Raw genomic sequence first — 20,336 nt, 5'->3', positions numbered from 1 at the left:
GTTAAAGAGCAGACACAATCTCACAGTAAATCACCAGGTTAAAGAGCAGACACAATCTCACAGTAAAACACCAGGTTAAAGAGCAGGCACAATCTCACAGTAAAACACCAGGTTAAAGAGCAGACACAATCTCACAGTGAAACACCAGGTTAAAGAGCAGACACAATCTCACATTAAAACACCAGGTTAAAGAGCAGACACAATCTCACAGTAAAACACCAGGTTAAAGAGCAGACACAATCTCACAGTAAAACACCAGGTTAAAGAGCAGACACAATCTCACAGTACAACACCAGGTTAAAGAGCAGACACAATCTCACAGTGAAACACCAGGTTAAAGAGCAGACACAATCTCACAGCCAAACACCAGGTTAAAGTCCCTGGTATCTGTTATTCTATGTATAAACCACCCCGAACCCCTCGATTAGATTACAGTCTGTAACTCACTCCCGGGTATCTGTTATTCTAGAGATAAACCACCCCGAACCCCTCGATTAGATTCCAGTCTGTAACTCACTCCTGGGTATCTGTTATTCTATATTTAAACCACCCCGAACCCCTCGATTGGATTCCAGTCTGTAACTCACTCCCGGGTATCTGTTATTCTAGAGATAAACCACCCGAACCCCTCGACTAGATTCCAGTCTGTAACTCACTCCCGGGTATCTGTTATTCTGTAAATAAACCACCCCGAACTATTCGATTGGATTCCAGTCTGTAACTCACTCCCTGGTATGTGTTATTCTCGATGTAAACCACCCCAAATCCCTCGATTAGATTCCAGTCTGTGACTCACTCCCCGGTATCTGTTATTCTGTATAGAAACTGTCCCGAACCCCTTGATTCGGTTCCAGTCTGTAACTCACTCCCGGGTATCTGTTATTCTATATATAAACCATCCCGAACCTCTCGATTAGATTCCAGTCTGTAACTCACTCCCGGGTATCTGTTATTCTATATATAAACCATCCCGAACCCCTCGATTAGATTCCAGTCTGTAACTCACTCCCGGGTATCTGTTATTCTATATATAAACCATCCCGAACCCCTCGATTAGATTCCAGTCTGTAACTCACTCCCAGGTATCTGTTATTCTATATATAAACCACCCGAGCCCCTCAATTAGTTTCCAGTCTGTAACTCACTCCCGGGTATCTGTTCTATATATAAACCATCCCGAACCCCTCGCTTAGATTCCAGTCTGTATCTCACTCCCGGGTATCTGTTATTCTATATATAAACCACCCCGAACCTCTCGATTAAATTCCAGTCTGCAGCTCACTCCCGGTTATCTGTTATTCTCTATATAAACGACCCCAATCCCCTCGCTTAGATTCCATTGTATAACTCACCCTGGGTATCTGTTATTCTATATATAAACCACCCCAAACCCCTCGATTAGATTCCAGTCTGTTACTCAGTCCCGGGTATGTGTCATTTTTCATATAAACCACCCTGAACCCCTCGATTCAATTCCAGTCTGTCGCTCACTCCCGGGTATCTGTTGTTCTACATAAAAACCACTCCGAACTGCTCAGTTGGATTCCAGTTTTGAACTCACTCCCTGGTATCTGTTTTTCTCGATGTCAACCACCCCGAACCCCTCGATTAGGTTCCAGTCTGTAGCTCACTCCCACGTATCTGTTATTGTATATATAAACCATCCCGAACCTCTCGATTAGATTCCAGTGTGTAACTCACTCCCGGGTATCTGTTATTCTGTATATAAACCACCCCGAACCCCTCGATTAGATTCCAGTCTGTAACTCACTCCCACGTATCTGTTATTGTATATATAAACCACCCCGAACCCCTCGAGTAGATTCCAGTCTGTAACTCACTCCCGGGTATCTGTTATTCTATATATAAACCACCCCGAACCCCTCGAGTAGATTCCAGTCTGTTACTCACTCCGGGGTATCTGTTATTCTGTATATAAACCACCCCGAACCTCTCAATTAGATTCCAGTCTCGAACTCACTCCCGGATATCTGTTATTCTATATATAATCCACCCCGAGCCCCTCGATTAGATTCCAGTCTGTAACTCACTCCCGGGTATCTGTTATTCTATATATAAACCACCCCGAACCCCTCGATTCGATTCCAGTCTGTAACTCACTCCCGGGTATCTGTTATTCTGTATATAAACCACCCCGAACCTCTCGATTAGATTCCAGTCTGTCACTCACTCCAGGGTATCTGTTATTCTGTATATAAACCACCCTGAATCCCTCGATTAGATCCCAGTCTGTAACTCACTCCCGGGTATTTGTTCTTCTATATATAAACCACCCCGAACCCCTCGATTTGATTCCAGTCTGTAACTCACTCCCGGGTATTTGTTATTCTCTATATAAACCACCCCGAACCCCTCAATTAGATTCCTGTCTGTAACTCACTCCCGGGTATCTGTTATTCTATATTTAAACCACCCCGAATCCCTCGATTAGATTCCAGTCTGTAACTCACTCCCGGGTATCTGTTATTCTATATATAAACCACCCCGAACCCCTCGATTAGATTCCAGTCTGTAACTCACTCCCGGGTATCTGTTATTCTATATATAAACCACCCCGAACCCCTCGAGTAGATTCCAGTCTGTTACTCACTCCGGGGTATCTGTTATTCTGTATATAAACCACCCCGAACCTCTCAATTAGATTCCAGTCTCGAACTCACTCCCGGATATCTGTTATTCTATATATAATCCACCCCGAGCCCCTCGATTAGATTCCAGTCTGTAACTCACTCCCGGGTATCTGTTATTCTATATATAAACCACCCCGAACCCCTCGATTCGATTCCAGTCTGTAACTCACTCCCGGGTATCTGTTATTCTGTATATAAACCACCCCGAACCTCTCGATTAGATTCCAGTCTGTCACTCACTCCAGGGTATCTGTTATTCTGTATATAAACCACCCTGAATCCCTCGATTAGATTCCAGTCTGTAACTCACTCCCGGGTATTTGTTCTATATATAAACCACCCCGAACCCCTCGATTTGATTCCAGTCTGTAACTCACTCCCGGGTATCTGTTATTCTATATATAAACCACCCCGAACCCCTCAATTAGATTCCTGTCTGTAACTCACTCCGGGGTATCTGTTATTCTATATATAAACCACCCCGAACCCCTCGATTAGATTCCAGTCTGTAACTCACTCCCGGGTATCTGTTATTCTATATATAAACCACCCCGAACCCCTCGATTAGATTTCAGTCTGTAACTCACTCCCGGGTATCTGTTATTCTATATATAAACCACCCCGAACCCCTCGATTAGATTCCTGTCTGTAACTCACTCCCGGGTATCTGTTATTCTATATATAAACCACCCCGAACCCCTCGATTAGATTCCAGTCTGTAACTCATTCCCGGGTATCTGTTATTCTATATATAAACTTCCCTGATCCCTCGATTGGCTTTGAGTCTGTGTCTCATTCCCAGGTATCTGTTATTCTGTTCTGTAACTCATCATTTCTTTTGAACTGTCTGTGCTGTCTGTTGTTTTGAAGCCTTGCTAACATGTGTAATGTGGATTAAGAATTGCTTCTAATGAAACCTCTTCTCCTGTTTTTGCTGTTTCGACTGGGGGATATCTCACCACTCACCTGCACGGAAAGTTCAGCGCTCCCCGTCTCAGTCTCCGATGTTCAGATGCTAAAGGTACGTGTTGCGTCGGATTTAATACAGACATTCTGATGACCACTGAGCATCCCAGGATGCTGCAGTGACCGATCTTTCAAGGTGTTAGCCACGTTTTTGATGTGGGAACTATGATCTCCAATGTTGTGGTGAAAATCATCCATCTGGGGTATGTTGAGGTGTGAGATTAAATGTTTGTGTGTTTCACACTCAGGGATATCAGATGGTGGTTCCTCTTTCGCAAAGGGTGAATGCGTTAACACGTGATACATCGGAGTCTTTCTCTGCACAGCAGGAGGGCCTGGAGAGACCGGGAGATTGGGACAATCTTGGAGACATGGAGTTAACACAGTAAGAATTCTCATAACTCCAGTTAAAGTCCATCTGCACAAGCCACTCGCTTTCGGAGCGCTCCCTCCTTCATCAGGTGAGTGGAGTTCTGTTCACAAACGGGGCATATTTGTGCCTAAACTGGACCAGATACTGGGCAAGACGACAGCTCAGTGACTATCACTGATTGCTGTGCAGATACATGGATTTGGGCTGGGGTCTGTGGGAGTTTGCGCATTCTCCCTGTGCTTGCGTGGGTTTTCTCCGGGTGCTCCGGTTTCCTCCCACACCCCAAAGATGTGGTATTCGGCTGATTGGCAGTAATAAATTGTCCCTAAATTAGTTTCCTCAGTCTGGATGGCCATAAAACATTAGACAAGGGTCATGAGTGGAGGGGGGGGCACTGGTGGTGTTAAGATGGCGGCGCGAGCTCGTTGGACCAAAGGGACTGTTTCCCGGGCTGTTTTTGTTCTTTGTTCTTCTATAAAGACACAAACTCAACTGACAGAATAATGGTTGGAATGCGAGTCTTTACAGATAATCGAGTCTCAAAGATACAGACAGTGGGAGTGGAGAGAGGGTTAAGCACAGGTTAAAGAGATGTGTATTGTCTCCAGACCGGACAGTTAGTGAGATTTTGCAACTCCAGGCAAGTCATGGGGGTGACAGATAGTGTGACATGAACCCAAGATCCCAGTCGAGGCCATCCTCGTATGTGCGGAACTTGGGTATCAGTCTCTGCTCAGCGACTCTGTGCTGCCATGTGTTGTGAAGGCCGCCTTGGAGAACGTTTACCCGAAGATCAGAGGCCGAATGCCCGTGACCGCTGAAGTGTTCGCCAACAGGAACCTGGTGACTGTCGAGTGTTCGTTCATCCGTTGTTGTAGCGTTTGTATGGTCTCCCCAGTGTACCATGCCTCGGGACATACTTTCCTGCAGTGTATTAGGCAGACAACATTGGCTGAGTTGCAAGAGTTTGTACCGCGTACCTGGTGGATGGTGTTCTCACATGAGATGATGGCATCTTTGTCGATGATCCGGCATGTCTTGCAGAGGTTGCTGTGACTGGGTTGTGTGGTGTTGTGGTCACTGTTCTCCTGAAGGCTGGGTAGTTTGCTGCGGACAATGGTCTGTTTGAGGTTGTGCGGTTCTTTGAAGGCAAAAAGTGGGTGTGGGGATGGCCCTGGCGAGATGTTCATCTTCATCAATGATATGTTGAAGGCTTTTTAGAAGATGTCGTAGCTTCTCCACTCCGTGGCAGTAGTCGACGACGAAGGATACTCTGTCCACCGTGACCCGTGTTTGTGTTCTGAGGAGATCAGTGTGAATTTTCGCTGTGGCGCGTTGGAACTGTCGATCGATGAATCGAACGCCATATCCTGTTCTTCTGAGCGTATCTTCCAGCGTCTGAAGGTGTCTGTTGCAATGCTCCTTATCTGAGCAGACTCTGTGTATACGGTGGGCTTGTCCAAAGGGGATGGCTTCTTTAACATGTTGAGGGCGGAAGCTGGAGAAGTGGAGTGTCGTGAGGTTCTCTGTGGGCTTGCGGTACAGTGAGGTGCTGAGGTGACTGTCCTTGATGGAGATGCGTGTGCCCAGGAATGCAACCGATTCCGGAGAATAGTCCATGGTGAGTCTGATGGTGGGGTGGAACTTGTTGATATCATCATATAGTTGTTTCAGTGATTGTTCACCATGAGGCCAAAGGAAGAAAATGTCATCGATGAATCCAGTGTACAGCAACGGTTGAAGGCCCTGTGCGGTGAAGAAGTCTTGTTCGAACCTGTGCATGAAGATGTTGGCATATTGAGGTGCGAATTTGGTCCCCATGGCTGTTCAGTGTGTCTAGCTGAAGAACTGGTTGTTGAAGGTGATGACATTGTGGTCCAGGATGAAGCGGATGAGTTGTAAAATTGCATCTGGAGACTGGCAGTTGTCGGTATTGAGAACTGAGGCAGTTGCAGCAATGCCATTGTCGTGGGGGATGTTGGTGTGGAGTGCGGAGACATCCATTGTGACCAGGAGTGCTTCTGGTTCAACTGCTCCATGTGTGCTGAGTGTCTGTAGGAAGTCCGTAGTGTCACAACAAAAGCTGGGGGTTCTTTGTACAGTGGAGCTGGAGTGGTTCTCGTACAGGGCCCCATTGCCCGATACGATGGGACGGCCGGGTGTGTTTGCCTTGTGTATCTTCGGGAGGCAGTAGAGATCTCCAGTGCAGTGAGTACGTGGGAAGAGAGCACAGAGTGTGCTCTGACGGTCAGGATCAAAGGTCTTGATCAGTCTGTTGAGTTCATGGGTGTGTTTTTTGGTTGAATATATGGGTAACTGTCTGTAGTTACACACATGGAGACAAACAAGGAAACCCCTTCCCATTCAGTACCAATGTACACAATCCCAATCCCAAACCCCTTCCCGTTCACTCCCACTGTACACAATCCCAATCCCAAACCCCGTCCCATTCACTCCCGCTGTACACAATCCCAATCCCAAACCCCTTCCCGTTCACTCCCACTGTACACAATCCCAATCCCAAACCCCTTCCCGTTCACTCCCACTGTACACAACCCCAATCCCAAACCCCTTCCCATTCACTCCCACTGTACACAACCCCAATCCCAAACTCCTTCCCGTTCACTCCCACTGTACACAACCCCAATCCCAAACCCCTTCCCGTTCACTCCCACTGTACACAATCCCAATCCCAAACCCCTTCCCGTTCACTCCCATTGTACACAATCCCAAACCCCTTCCCATTCACTACCACTGTAATCGAGGGATTGAGTTTAGGAGTCGGGAGGTAATGCTGCAATTTTATAAGACCCTTGTCAGGCCTCATTTGGAGTACTGTGCACAGTTCTGGTCGCCTCACTATAGGAAAGACGTAGAAGCGATTGAAAGGGTACAGAGGACATTTACAAGGGTGTTGCCTGGACTGGGAGGCATGCCTTATGAAGTTAGGTTGAGGGAGCTGGGACTCTTTTCCCTGGAGAGACGAAGGTTGAGAGGCGACCTGATAGAGGTTTATAAAATGATGAGAGGAATAGATAGTGTGGATTCTCAGAGGCTATTTCCCCGGGTTGAAATGGTCGCTACGAGAGGACACAGATTTAAGGTGCAGGGAGGAAAGTACAGAAGTGATGTTAGGGGTAAGTTTTTCACTCAGAGGGTGTTGAGTGAATGGAATCAGCTGCCGTCAGTGGTGGTGGAGGCGAACTCGCTGGGATCTTTTAAAAGACTTCTGGATGAGTATATGGGGTTTAATGGGATTGGGGGTTATAGATAGGTCTATAGATTGGTAGGTGTTGATGTGATCGGCGCAACTCGTGGGCCGAAGGGCCTGTTTGTGCTGTAGTGTTCTATGTTCTATGTTCTATGTTCTACACAATCCCAATCCCAAACCCCTTCCCATTCACTACCACTGTACACAATCCCAGTGGACCAAAACCCCTTCCCGTTAACTCCCCCTGTACAGAATCCCAATGGACCCAAACCCCTTCCTATTCATTCCCACTGTACACAATCCCAATCCCAAACCCCTTCCTGTTCACTCCCACTGTACACAATCCGAATCCCAAACCCCTTCCCGTTCACTCCCACTGTACACAATCCCAATCCCAAACCCCTTCCCGTTCACTCCCACTGTACACAATCCCAATCCCAAACCCCTTCCTGTTCACTCCCACTGAACACAATCCCAATGGAGCCAAACTCCTTCCCGTTCCCTCCCACTGTACACAATACCAATGGTCCCAAACCCATTCCCATTCACTCCCACTGTACAGAATCCCAATCCCAAACCCCTTCCTGTTCACTCCCACTGTACACAATCCCAATGGAGCCAAACTCCTTCCCGTTCACTCCCACTGTACACAATCCCAATGGTCCCAAACCCATTCCCATTCACTCCCACTGTACAGAATCCCAATCCCAAACCCCTTCCTGTTCACTCCCACTGTACACAATCCCAATGGAGCCAAACTCCTTCCCGTTCACTCCCACTGTACACAATCCCAATGGAGCCAAACTCCTTCCCGTTCACTCCCACTGTACACAATCCCAATGGTCCCAAACCCATTCCCATTCACTCCCACTGTACAGAATCCCAATCCCAAACCCCTTCCTGTTCACTCCCAATGTACACAATCCCAATCCCAAACCCCTTTCCGTTCACTCCCACTGTACACAATGCCAATCCCAATCCCCTTCCCGTTCACTCCCACTGTACACAATCCCAATCCCCTTCCCGTTCACTCCCACTGTACACAATCCCAATCCCAAACCCCTTCCCGTTCACTCCCACTGTTCACAATCCCAATCCCAAACCCCTTCCCGTTCACTCCCACTGTTCACAATCCCAATCCCAATCCCCTTCCCGTTCACTCCCACTGTACACAATCCCAATCCCCTTCCCGTTCACTCCCACTGCCTGCAATGTGTCCAGTGTGTGGAATTGTGATATTCAGACAGTCTGTAATGTTTCGAGCTTTGCAGAATGAAATGGAGTGATGTATAGAAAGAGACAATTCTGTCTGCATGTAGGTGTGAATCTTTGGTAACACTGCAGTGGTAACACTGCCAGATCTCTATCTTCACTTGTGAAGAAAGCTCTGACAAAAGAACTTATCAGAAACCCAGTTGCTGGTCAGAATGGTTGTAAAGTTTGTAAATGTGAACACATGAAACTGCAGCACATCAGGAAAGGTTCTGGCTGCAGTCACCTCTCTCAAGGTAGAACAGGGAATAAGAAACTTGATAGGCAGAGAAACCAAGGACACAGGACGAGAGACAAAGAGATCAGGAGCAAGGCAAATGATGTTAAAAAGACAGGCTTAAAATCTCTGTGCCTTAACCCGCGGAGCATTTGCAACAAAGTGGATGAACTAATGGCGCAGAGAGATGGAAACAGGTCCAAGGACACTGACTGGTGTCTCTCAGTCCCCTCTCTCTCTCTCAGGGTGATATCTGTACACTGACTGGTGTCTCTCAGTCCTCTCTCTCTCTCTCAGGGAGATATCTGTACACTGACTGGTGTCTCTCAGTCCCCTCTCTCTCTCTCAGGGAGATATCTGTACACTGACTGGTGTCTCTCAGTCCCCTCTCTCTCTCAGGGAGATATCTGTACACTGACTGGTGTCTCTCAGTCCTCTCTCTCTCTCTCAGGGAGATATCTGTACACTGACTGGTGTCTCTCAGTCCCCTCTCTCTCTCAGGCAGATATCTGTACACTGACTGGTGTCTCTCAGCCCCCTCTCTCTCTCTCAGGGAGATATCTGTACACTGACTGGTGTCTCTCAGTCCCCTCTCTCTCTCTCAGGGAGATATCTGTCCACTGACTGGTGTCTTTCAGTCCCCTCTCTCTCTCTCAGGGAGATATCTGTACACTGACTGGTGTCTCTCAGTTCCCTCTCTCTCAGGGAGATATCTGTACACTGACTGGTGTCTCTCAGTCCCCTCTCTCTCTCTCTCAGGGAGATATCTGTACACTGACTGGTGTCTCTCAGTCCTCTCTCTCTCTCAGGGAGATATCTGTACACTGACTGGTGTCTTTCAGTCCCCTCTCTCTCTCTCTCAGGGAGATATCTGTACACTGACTGGTGTCTCTCAGTCCCCTCTCTCTCTCTCAGGGAGATATCTGTACACTGACTGGTGTCTTTCAGTCCCCTCTCTCTCTCTCTCAGGGAGATATCTGTACACTGACTGGTGTCTCTCAGTCCCCTCTCTCTCTCTCAGGGAGATATCTGTACACTGACTGGTGTCTCTCAGCCCCCTCTCTCTCTCTCAGGGAGATATCTGTCCACTGACTGGTGTCTTTCAGTCCCCTCTCTCTCTCTCTCAGGGAGATATCTGTACACTGACTGGTGTCTCTCAGTCCCCTCTCTCTCTCTCAGGGAGATATCTGTACACTGACTGGTGTCTCTCAGCCCCCTCTCTCTCTCTCAGGGAGATATCTGTCCACTGACTGGTGTCTTTCAGTCCCCTCTCTCTCTCTCTCAGGGAGATATCTGTACACTGACTGGTGTCTCTCAGTCCCCTCTCTCTCTCTCAGGGAGACAGTTCCTGTGTACAGATACACTGCCCTGTCTCTCTGAATGCTGGTATCCTTCATGAGAATGTGAGTGGGCCTTTCGCCTCGTTGTGTTGCTGCCACCATTGTGTGCGTCCCTGCAGAAAAGGGCTTGTTTCTCAGTGACCTGCTGCGTAGCCTGAGGCCTGTCGCCTGTGGGGCTCAAACAGAAGTTTAGTAGGCCTGGAACCCCAGGCTTTCTTTCTGCTCTAAGCTGCAAAGCTGCCTTGTGTTTTCACAGGTATCCCAGAATAGATGTGGGAACTTGGCCTCTGAGATCATCCCTTATCTGCCTTGACCAAGGTGTGACTCGCTGTCCCCACAGCGTGTCAGCTCGCTGCCTGCTGCTGCCTGGTGTTCTTGACATCCCTGGCCTGTGCTTTTGTTGCTGTCATGCTGTTTGTGGTTGGCAGGGCCTTGGTTAGCAGGCAGCAGTTTCGAGCAATTTATCCGAGAGCTCAGGGTAAAAGGCTGATGGCTCTGTGTCCAAGGAGCTGGGCTGCTGAGGGATCTTCGAGGGGCTGGGACGGTGAGGGTTAATGGGGGCCTGGAGGAGAGAGGGTCACTCGAAGCCTGGGACAGGAGATGGTTAACCAAGGGCCCCGGGACGGTGAGAGGTAATGGGGGCCTGGAAGAGAGAGGGTTACTCGAAGGTTACTCATCCTCAAACTGTGACCCCCGGCTCCAACTCCTTTCTGTGGGAGTGAATTCCACACATTCCCCACCCTCTGGGTGAAGATATTTCCCCCTCACCCTCAGTCCCTAAGAGATTCACCCCCTTATCCTCAAACTGTGACCTCCTCCCCCCCCGCCGCCGGTTCTGGACTCCCCCACCATGGGGAACATTCTTTCTGAATCGTCCCTGTTCGAATTTGATAAGTTTCTATCAGATCCCCCTCTCTCTGTTCTAAATTCATGTGAATATAATCCGAACCCACTCAGTCTCTCCTCATATTGATGGACCCGCCGTCCCAGGGGTCAGCCTGGGAAACCCCTCGCTGTGCTCCCACTGTAGCGAGGAACATCCTTCCTCAGATACGGAGACCAAAACTGCTCCCAATACTCCAGGTGTGGCCTCACCCTGTCCAATTGCAGTAAAACATCCCTGTCCCTATACTCCAATCCTCTCGCTCTGAAGGCCTACAGACCATTTCCCTTCTTTACTGCTTGCTGTACCTGCGCACTTACTGTTAGTGACTGATGGATGAGGACTCCGAGGTCTTGCTGAGTACCCGCCTCTCTCAATTTACTCTCAATTTACACCCATTCAGGTAATAATCTGTCTCTCTGTTATTGCTCCCCCAGTGGATCCCCTCACATTGATCCACATGATGATGTATCTCCCACACACTCAGCCTGTCCAAATCACACTGAATCATCTCTGTATCCTCCTCACAGCTCACCCTCCCACACAACTTTGTATCATCGGCAAACTTGGTGATAATACATTCAGTTCCCTCTCCCAAACCATTCATAATGTGAACAGATCCCTGCGGGATCCAGTGGCACACACATACACACACACACATAGACGCACACACACATACATATACACACACATACACACACACATACACTGACACACACACACTGACATGCACACACACTGACACACACACACACTGATACACACACACATTGATACACACACACACTGACACACACACACACATACTGACACACACATACACACTCACACACACACGCACACATACTGTCACACACCCACACTGTCACGCACATATATTGACACACACAGACACACACACACACTGATTTGGATTTGATTTGATTTATTATTGTCACATGTATCGGGATATAGTGAAAAGTATTGTTTCTTGTGTGCTTACACAGACAAAGCATACTGTTCATAGAGAAGGAAAGGAGAGGGTGCCGAATGTAGTGTTACATCACAGCGAGGGTGTAGAGAAAGATCAGCTTAATATTTGATTTGATTTATTATTGTCACGTGTATTGGGATACAGTGAAAAGCATTGTTTCTTGTTCATTACACAGACAAAGCATACATTTCACAGAGTACAGAGGGGAGAAGGAAAAGGATTTGATTTGATTGATTATTGTCACATGTATTGGGATACAGTGAACAGTATTGTTTCTTGTGTGCTACACAGACAAAGCATACCGTTCATAGAGTACAGACAGGAGACACACATCTCTCTCTCTCTGTCTGTCTCTCTCTTTCTCTCTCTCTGTCTCTCTGTCTTGCTTTGTCTGTGTCTCTCTCTGTCTCTCTAGTTCTCTGTCTCTCTATTTCTCTCTCTTTATTTCTCTCTCTCTCTGTCTCTATCACTCTCTCTCTGTCTGTCTCTGTCTCTCTCTCTGTGCCTCTCTCTGTCTCTGTCTCTCTCTTTCTCTGTCTCTGTGTGTGTCTCTCTCTGTCTCTGCCTCTCTGTCTCTCTCTCTCTCTGTCACTCTCTCACTGTCTCTCAGAGGTCAGTATTTTATCAGGGGAGTGATGGATAAGGGGGACAGTGACGTGTGTGGGTAATGGGGGGGTGGATAAGGGGGACAGTGATGTGTGTGGGTAGTGGGGGGGTGGATAAGGGGGACAGTGATGTGTGTGGGTAGTGGGGGGGGTGGATAAGGGGGACAGTGATGTGTGTGGGTAGTGGGGGGGTGGATAAGGGGGACAGTGATGTGTGTGGGTTGTGGGGGGGGGTGGATAAGGGGGACAGTGATGTGTGTGGGTAGTGGGGGGGGTGGATAAGGGGGACAGGGATGTGTGTGGGTAGTGGGGGGGGTGGATAAGGGGGACAGTGACGTGTGTGGGTAGTGGGGGGGTGGATAAGGGGGACAGTGATGTGTGTGGGTAGTGGGGGGGGTGGATAAGGGGGACAGTGATGTGTGTGGGTAATGGGGGGGTGGATAAGGGGGACAGTGATGTGTGTGGGTAGTGGGGGGGTGGATAAGGGGGACAGTGATGTGTGTGGGTATTGGGGGGTGGATAAGGGGGACAGTGATGTGTGTGGGTAGTGGGGGGTGGATAAGGGGGACAGTGATGTGTGTGGGTAGTGGGGGGTGGATAAGGGGGACAGTGATGTGTGTGGGTATTGGGGGGTGGATAAGGGGGACAGTGATGTGTGTGGGTAGTGGGGGGGTGGATAAGGGGGACAGTGATGTGTGTGGGTAGTGGGGGGGGTGGATAAGGGGGACAGTGATGTGTGTGGGTAGTGGGGGGGGTGGCTAAGAGGGACAGTGATGTGTGTGGGTAGTGGGGGGGGTGGATAAGGGGGACAGTGATGTGTGTGGGTATTGGGGGGTGGATAAGGGGGACAGTGATGTGTGTGGGTAGTGGGGGGGTGGATAAGGGGGACAGTGATGTGTGTGGGTATTGGGGGGTGGATAAGGGGGACAGTGATGTGTGTGGGTAATGGGGGGGTGGATAAGGGGGACAGTGATGTGTGTGGGTAGTGGGGGGGTGGATAAGGGGGACAGTGATGTGTGTGGGTAGTGGGGGGGGTGGATAAGGGGGACAGTGATGTGTGTGGGTATTGGGGGGTGGATAAGGGGGACAGTGATGTGTGTGGGTAGTGGGGGGGTGGATAAGGGGGACAGTGATGTGTGTGGGTATTGGGGGGTGGATAAGGGGGACAGTGATGTGTGTGGGTAATGGGGGGGTGGATAAGGGGGACAGTGATGTGTGTGGGTAGTGGGGGGGTGGATAAGGGGGACAGTGATGTGTGTGGGTATTGGGGGGTGGATAAGGGGGACAGTGATGTGTGTGGGTAGTGGGGGGGGTGGATAAGGGGGACAGTGATGTGTGTGGGTAGTGGGGGGTGTGGATAAGGGAGACAGTGATGTGTGTGGGTAGTGGGGGGGTGGATAAGGGGGACAGTGATGTGTGTGGGTAGTGGGGGGGTGGATAAGGGGGACAGTGATGTGTGTGGGTAGTGGGGGGGGTGGATAAGGGGGACAGTGATGTGTGTGGGTAATGGGGGGGTGGATAAGGGGGACAGTGATGTGTGTGGGTAGTGGGGGTGTGGATAAGGGGGACAGTGATGTGTGTGGGTAGTGGGGGGGGTGGATAAGGGGGACAGTGATGTGTGTGGGTAGTGGGGGGGGTGGATAAGGGGGACAGTGATGTGTGTGGGTAGTGGGGGGGGTGGATAAGGGGAACAGTGATGTGTGTGGGTATTGGGGGGTGGATAAGGGGGACAGTGATGTGTGTGGGTAGTGGGGGGGTGGATAAGGGGGACAGTGATGTGTGTGGGTAGTGGGGGGGGTGGATAAGGGGGACAGTGATGTGTGTGGGTAGTGGGGGGGTGGATAAGGGGGACAGTGATGTGTGTGGGTAGTGGGGGGGGTGGATAAGGGGGACAGTGATGTGTGTGGGTAGTGGGGGGGGTGGATAAGGGGGACAGTGATGTGTGTGGGTAGTGGGGGGGGGTGGATAAGGGGGACAGTGATGTGTGTGGGTAGTGGGGGGGTGGATAAGGGGGACAGTGATGTGTGTGGGTAGTGGGGGGGGTGGATAAGGGGGACAGTGATGTGTGTGGGTAGTGGGGGGGGTGGATAAGGGGGACAGTGATGTGTGTGGGTAGTGGGGGGGGGTTGGATAAGGGGGACAGTGATGTGTGTGGGTAGTGGGGGGGGTGGATAAGGGGGACAGTGATGTGTGTGGGTAGTAGGGGGGGGTGGATAAGGGGGACAGTGATGTGTGTGGGTAGTGGGGGGGGGTGGATAAGGGGGACAGTGATGTGTGTGGGTAGTGGGGGGGTGGATAAGGGGGACAGTGATGTGTGTGGGTAGTGGGGGGGTGGATAAGGGGGACAGTGATGTGTGTGGGTAGTGGGGGGGGGTGGATAAGGGGGACAGTGATGTGTGTGGGTAATGGGGGGGTGGATAAGGGGGACAGTGATGTGTGTGGGTAGTGGGGGGGTGGATAAGGGGGACAGTGATGTGTGTGGGTAGTAGGGGGGGGTGGATAAGGGGGACAGTGATGTGTGTGGGTAGTGGGGGGGGTGGATAAGGGGGACAGTGATGTGTGTGGGTAGTGGGGGGGGTGGATAAGGGGGACAGTGATGTGTGTGGGTAGTGGGGGGGGGTGGATAAGGGGGACAGTGATGTGTGTGGGTAGTGGGTGGGTGGATAAGGGGGACAGTGATGTGTGTGGGTATTGGGGGGTGGATAAGGGGGACAGTGACGTGTGTGGGTAGTGGGGGGGTGGATAAGGGGGACAGTGATGTGTGTGGGTAGTGGGGGGTGGATAAGGGGGACAGTGACGTGTGTGGGTAGTGGGGGGGTGGATAAGGGGGACAGTGATGTGTGTGGGTAGTGGGGGGTGGATAAGGGGGACAGTGACGTGTGTGGGTAGTGGGGGGGTGGATAAGGGCGACAGTGATGTGTGTGGGTAGTGGGGGGGTGGATAAGGGGGACAGTGATGTGTGTGGGTAGTGGGGGGGGTGGATAAGGGGGACAGTGATGTGTGTGGGTAGTGGGGGGGTGGATAAGGGGGACAGTGATGTGTGTGGGGTGGATAAGGGGGACAGTGATGTGTGTGGGGTGGATAAGGGGGACAGTGATGTGTGTGGGGTGGATAAGGGGGACAGTGATGTGTGTGGGGTGGATAAGGGGGACAGTGATGTGTGTGGGGTGGATAAGGGGGACAGTGATGTGTGTGGGTAGTGGGGGGGGTGGATAAGGGGGACAGTGATGTGTGTGGGTAGTGGGGGGGGGTGGATAAGGGGGACAGTGATGTGTGTGGGTAGTGGGGGGGTGGATAAGGGGGACAGTGATGTGTGTGGGTAGTGGGGGGGGTGGATAAGGGGGACAGTGATGTGTGTGGGTAGTGGGGGGGGTGGATAAGGGGGACAGTGATGTGTGTGGGTAGTGGGGGAGGTGGATAAAGGGGACAGTGATGTTGGGGTGGTGGGGCCATCGCTCCCCCTTTGTTTCCCCGGCTGCTCTCTCCGCTTTCTGCAGCTCGGGAGTGATGTGATGGCTTGTTTTTCACATTATTATCTAACTGTGCGTGCGCGGTTCAGAGCTCCGATCGTTCCGGCAGCGCTAACCCCCACCCACTGTGCGAATGGGACCCACGATATTTTTTTTCAGGCTGAGTGTGTCTGGGGGTGTCTGAAAGCAGATTTCCGAGTCAGATCTGAATCACGCCCGGTGTCTCTGAGACTGTTAGTGAGTCAAATTGCTGTGGTTTTTATTTCAAAGTGAAGCCTTTTATTCCAGAGCTTTGGGAGAACTGGTTCGAAACACGGACTGCCAGATTTCTCATTAAGCACAAACACACGTGGGGATTTATCCATCAGGAATCTGAGTGTCAGTCACCGTACAAATTTCCCATTCTTCCTTCATCGGCTGTGACACAGCCTCAGATTTAATCAGGAATCACAGTCCTGCAGTCATGACACAGTCTTCAATCTGGTCGCGATTTGAAACCCCTTCTGCAGCGAGTAACGGCATCCCTGTGTTTGAAGTTACTTGTGTGACCGTGACTGTCCCAGCAGGAGTCTTCCTGTTCAAATCCGGTATCGCCGTCCGCCATCAGCAGCTGTCAACAGCCGGTATCGGAAAGTGTCATCTCTGTAACGATGTCCAACTAACACAAACAGGTAAGATTCACAAAGTCTACAAAATAACAGCCACGTTAAACTATCTGTCTTCATAAAATAATGAGTTAAAGCATGTAAGACATGAACAAATAACTTATATCACTGCCAGGAGCAGTATAAGCTTGAGGAGATCAGTCACGACGAAGGGTTATGTTTGTGATATATTCTACGTACAAAATCCATCAACCCTTTTCCTGCTTCACTGGTGTCTCTCGGTCCTCTCTCTCTCTCTCAGGGAGATATCTGTACACTGACTGATGTCTCTCAGTACCCTCTCTCTCTCTCAGGGAGATATCTGTACACTGACTGGTGTCTCTCAGTCCCATCTCTCTCTCAGGGAGATATCTGTACACTGACTGGTGTCTCTCAGTCCCGTCTCTCTGTCTCTCAGGGAGATATCTGTACACTGACTGGTGTCTCTCAGTACCCTCTCTCTCTCTCTCAGGGAGATATCTGTACACTGACTGGTGTCTCTCAGTCCCGTCTCTCTGTCTCTCAGGCAGATATCTGTGCACTGTCTGGCGTCTCTTAGTCCCCTCTCTCTCTTTCAGGGAGGTATCTGTACACTGACTGGTGTCTCTCAGTCCCCTCTCTCCCTCTCAGGGAGATATCTGTACACTGACTGGTGTCTCTCAGCCCCTCTCTCTCAAGGAGCTAGCTGTACACTGACTTGTGTCTCTCAGTCCCCTCTCTCTCTCTCAGGGATAGATCTGTACACTGACAGGTGGCTCTCAGTCCCGTCTCACTCTCTCAGGGAGATATCTGTACACTGACTGGTGTCTCTCAGTCCTTTCTCTCTCAGGGAGATATCTGTACACTGACTGGTGTCTCTCAGTCCTCTCTCTCTCAGGGAGATATCTGTGCACTGACTGGTGTCTCTCAGTCCCGCCTCTCTCTCTCTCAGGGAGATATCTGTACACTAACTGGTGTCTCTCAGTCCCCTCTCTCTCTCTCAGGGAGATATCTGTACACTGACTGGTGTCTCTCAGTCCTCTCTCTCTCTCTCACTGAGATATCTGTTCACTGACTGGTGTCTCTCAGTCCCCTCTCTCTCTCTCAGGGAGATATCTGTACACTGACTGGCGTCTCTCAGCCCCCTCCCTCTCTCTCACGGAGGTATCTGTACACTGACTGGTGTCTCTCAGTCCCCTCCCTCTCTCTGTCAGGGAGATACATGTGCACTGCTGTCTCTCAGTCCCCTCTCTCTCTCTGAGGGGGATATCTGTACACTGACTGGTGTCTCTCAGTCTCCTCTATCTCTCTCAGGGGGATATTTGTACACTGACTGGTGTCTCTCAGTCACCCCGCCCTGTCTCACGGAGATATCTGTACACTGACTGGTGTCTCCCAGTCCCCTCTCTCTCTCTGAGGGGGATATCTGTCCACTGACTGGTGTCTCTCAGCCCCTTCCCTCTCTCTCACGGAGGTATCTGCATACTGACTGGTGTCTCTCAGTGCCCTCCCTCTCTCTCTCAGGGAGATATCTATACACTGCTGTCTCTCAGTCCCCTCTCTCTTTCTCAGGGAGATATCTGTACTCTGACTGGTGTCTCTCAGTCCCCCCCTCTCTCTCTCTCTCTCAGGGAGATATCTGTACTCTGACTGGTGTCTCTCAGTCCCCTCACTCTCTCTCAGGGAGATATCTGTAGACTGACTGGTGTCTCTCAGTCATTTCACTCTCTCAGGGACATATCTGTTCACTGACTGGTGTCTTGGCGTTTATTGGTAGGGGGATTGAATTTAGGAGCCGCAACGTCATGTTGCAACTGTACAAAACTCTGGTGCGTCCGCACTTGGAGTATTGTGTGCAGTTCTGGTCCCCACATTATAGGAAGGATGTGGAGGCATTGGAGAGGGTGCAGAGGAGGTTTACCAGGATGTTGCCTGGTATGGAGGGGAGGTCCTATGAGGAGAGACTGAGGGATTTGAGGTTGTTTTCGTTAGAAAGAAGGCGGCTAAGAGGGGACCTTATTGAAACATATAAGATGATTAGAGGTTTAGATAGGGTGGACAGTGATAGCCTTTTTCCTCGGATGGAGAAAGCTAGCACGAGGGGGCATAGCTTTAAATTAAGGGGTGGTGGTTATAGGACGGATGTCAGGGGTGGGTTCTTTACCCAGAGGGTGGTGAGGGATTGGAATGCCCTGCCTGCTGCAGTTGTAAATGCGCCTGGTTTGGGGGCGTTGAAGAGATCCGTGGATAGGTTTATGGATGGAAAGGGATTGGTTAAGGTGAGAGGGTCTTTGCTTTTTAATTGGTTGGCGCAACATCGTGGGCCGAAGGGCCTGTTCTGTGCTGTAATGTTCTATGTTCTATGTAGATATCTGTACACTGACTGGTGTCTCTCAGTCCCCTCTTTCTCAGGGAGATATCTGTACACTGACTGGTGTCTCTCTGTCCCCTCTCTTTCTGATGTGGGTATGCCGGCGTTGGACTGGCGTAAACACAGTAAAAAGTCTGACAACACCAGGTTTTAGTCCAACCTATTTATTTGATAATATACTCACAAGCTTTCGGGGTTAGCCCCTTCGTCAGGTGAATGGAGAGTTCTGGCCTCAGACAGAGCATATAAAGCACAGACAGTTTAGAGATGACTGATTAGAATGCGAATCCTTACACCTAACCTGCTGTTCAAGACCTGAAGTGGCTGATAATGTGAGTGGAAGGAGCACTGATCACAGTTTAAAGAGATGTGTATTGTCTCCAGACAGTACAGGAAGTGAGGTTTTGCAAACCCAGGCAAGTCACGGGGGTTACAGATAGTGCGACATGGTACATTGGGGAGACCATGCAGACGCTACGACAATGGATGAATGAACATCGCTCGACAGTCACCAGGCAAGACTGTTCCCTTCCTGTTGGCGAACACTTCAGTGGTCACGGGCATTCAGCCTCTGACCTTCGGGTAAGCATTCTCCAAGGCGGCCTTCACGACACACGACAGCGCAGAGTCGCTGAACAGAGACTGATAGCCAAGTTCCGCACAAATGAGGACGGTCTCAACAGGGATCTTGGGTTCATGTCACACTATCTGTAACCTGGTGTTGTCAGACTTTTTACCCTCTCCCTCTCTCAGGGAGATATCTGTACACTGACTGATGTCTCTCAGTCCCCTCTCTCTCTCTCTCTGGGAGATATCTGTGCTCTGACCGGTGTCTCTCAGTCCCCTTTCTCTGTCTCTCAGGGAGATATCTGCACATTGACTGGCGTCTCTCAGTCCTCTCTCACTCTATCGGGGAGATATCTGTACACTGACTGGTGTGTCCCAGCCCCCTCCCTCTCTCTCACGGACAAATCTGTACACTGACTGGTGTCTTTCAGTCCTCTCTCTCTGTCTCTCAGGCAGATATCTGTTCACTGACTGGTGTCTCTCAGTCCCCTCTCTCTCTCAGGGAGATATCTGTACACTGACTGGTGTCTCTCAGCCCCCTCCCTCTCTCTCACGGACGTATCTGTACACTGACTGGTGTCTCTCAGTCCCCTCTCTCTCTCTCTCTCAGGGAGATATCTGTACACTGACTGGTGTCTCTCAGTCCCCTCTCTCTCTCTCAGGGGGATATCTGTACACTGACTGGCGTCTCTCAATCCCCTGTCTCTCAGGGAGATATCTGTACACTGACTGGTGTCTCTCAGTCCCCTCTCTGTCCCAGGGAGATACCTGTTCGCTGACTGGTGTCTGTCAGTCCCCTCACTCTCGCTCAGGC

At 50.4% G+C, this 20,336-nt stretch overlaps 2 pseudogenes across 2 annotated transcripts in view; one reads left to right on the top strand and one right to left on the bottom strand.

Moving 5' to 3' along the window:
- The window catches only part of LOC145338719 (perforin-1 pseudogene), a 28,339-nt pseudogene extending 24,681 nt beyond the window's left edge, over nt 1-3,658 (bottom strand). Inside the window, exon 1 of the transcript XR_013885873.1 lies at nt 3,618-3,658. The product of XR_013885873.1 is annotated as a perforin-1 pseudogene (transcript). The remainder of the gene's footprint in view (nt 1-3,617) is intronic.
- Nucleotides 3,440-20,336, top strand: part of LOC145338718 (perforin-1 pseudogene) — a 29,463-nt pseudogene continuing 12,566 nt past the window's right edge. The window contains exons 1-3 of the transcript XR_013885872.1: nt 3,440-3,672; nt 3,866-4,002; nt 16,250-16,632. The product of XR_013885872.1 is annotated as a perforin-1 pseudogene (transcript). The remainder of the gene's footprint in view (nt 3,673-3,865; nt 4,003-16,249; nt 16,633-20,336) is intronic.

Source organism: Carcharhinus amblyrhynchos, unplaced genomic scaffold (assembly GCF_965287045.1).
Source record: "Carcharhinus amblyrhynchos unplaced genomic scaffold, sCarAmb.v2.hapA chromosome_153, whole genome shotgun sequence".
NCBI classification, from domain to species: Eukaryota; Metazoa; Chordata; class Chondrichthyes; order Carcharhiniformes; family Carcharhinidae; genus Carcharhinus; species Carcharhinus amblyrhynchos.
This window is presented reverse-complemented; position numbering and strand designations above follow the sequence as displayed.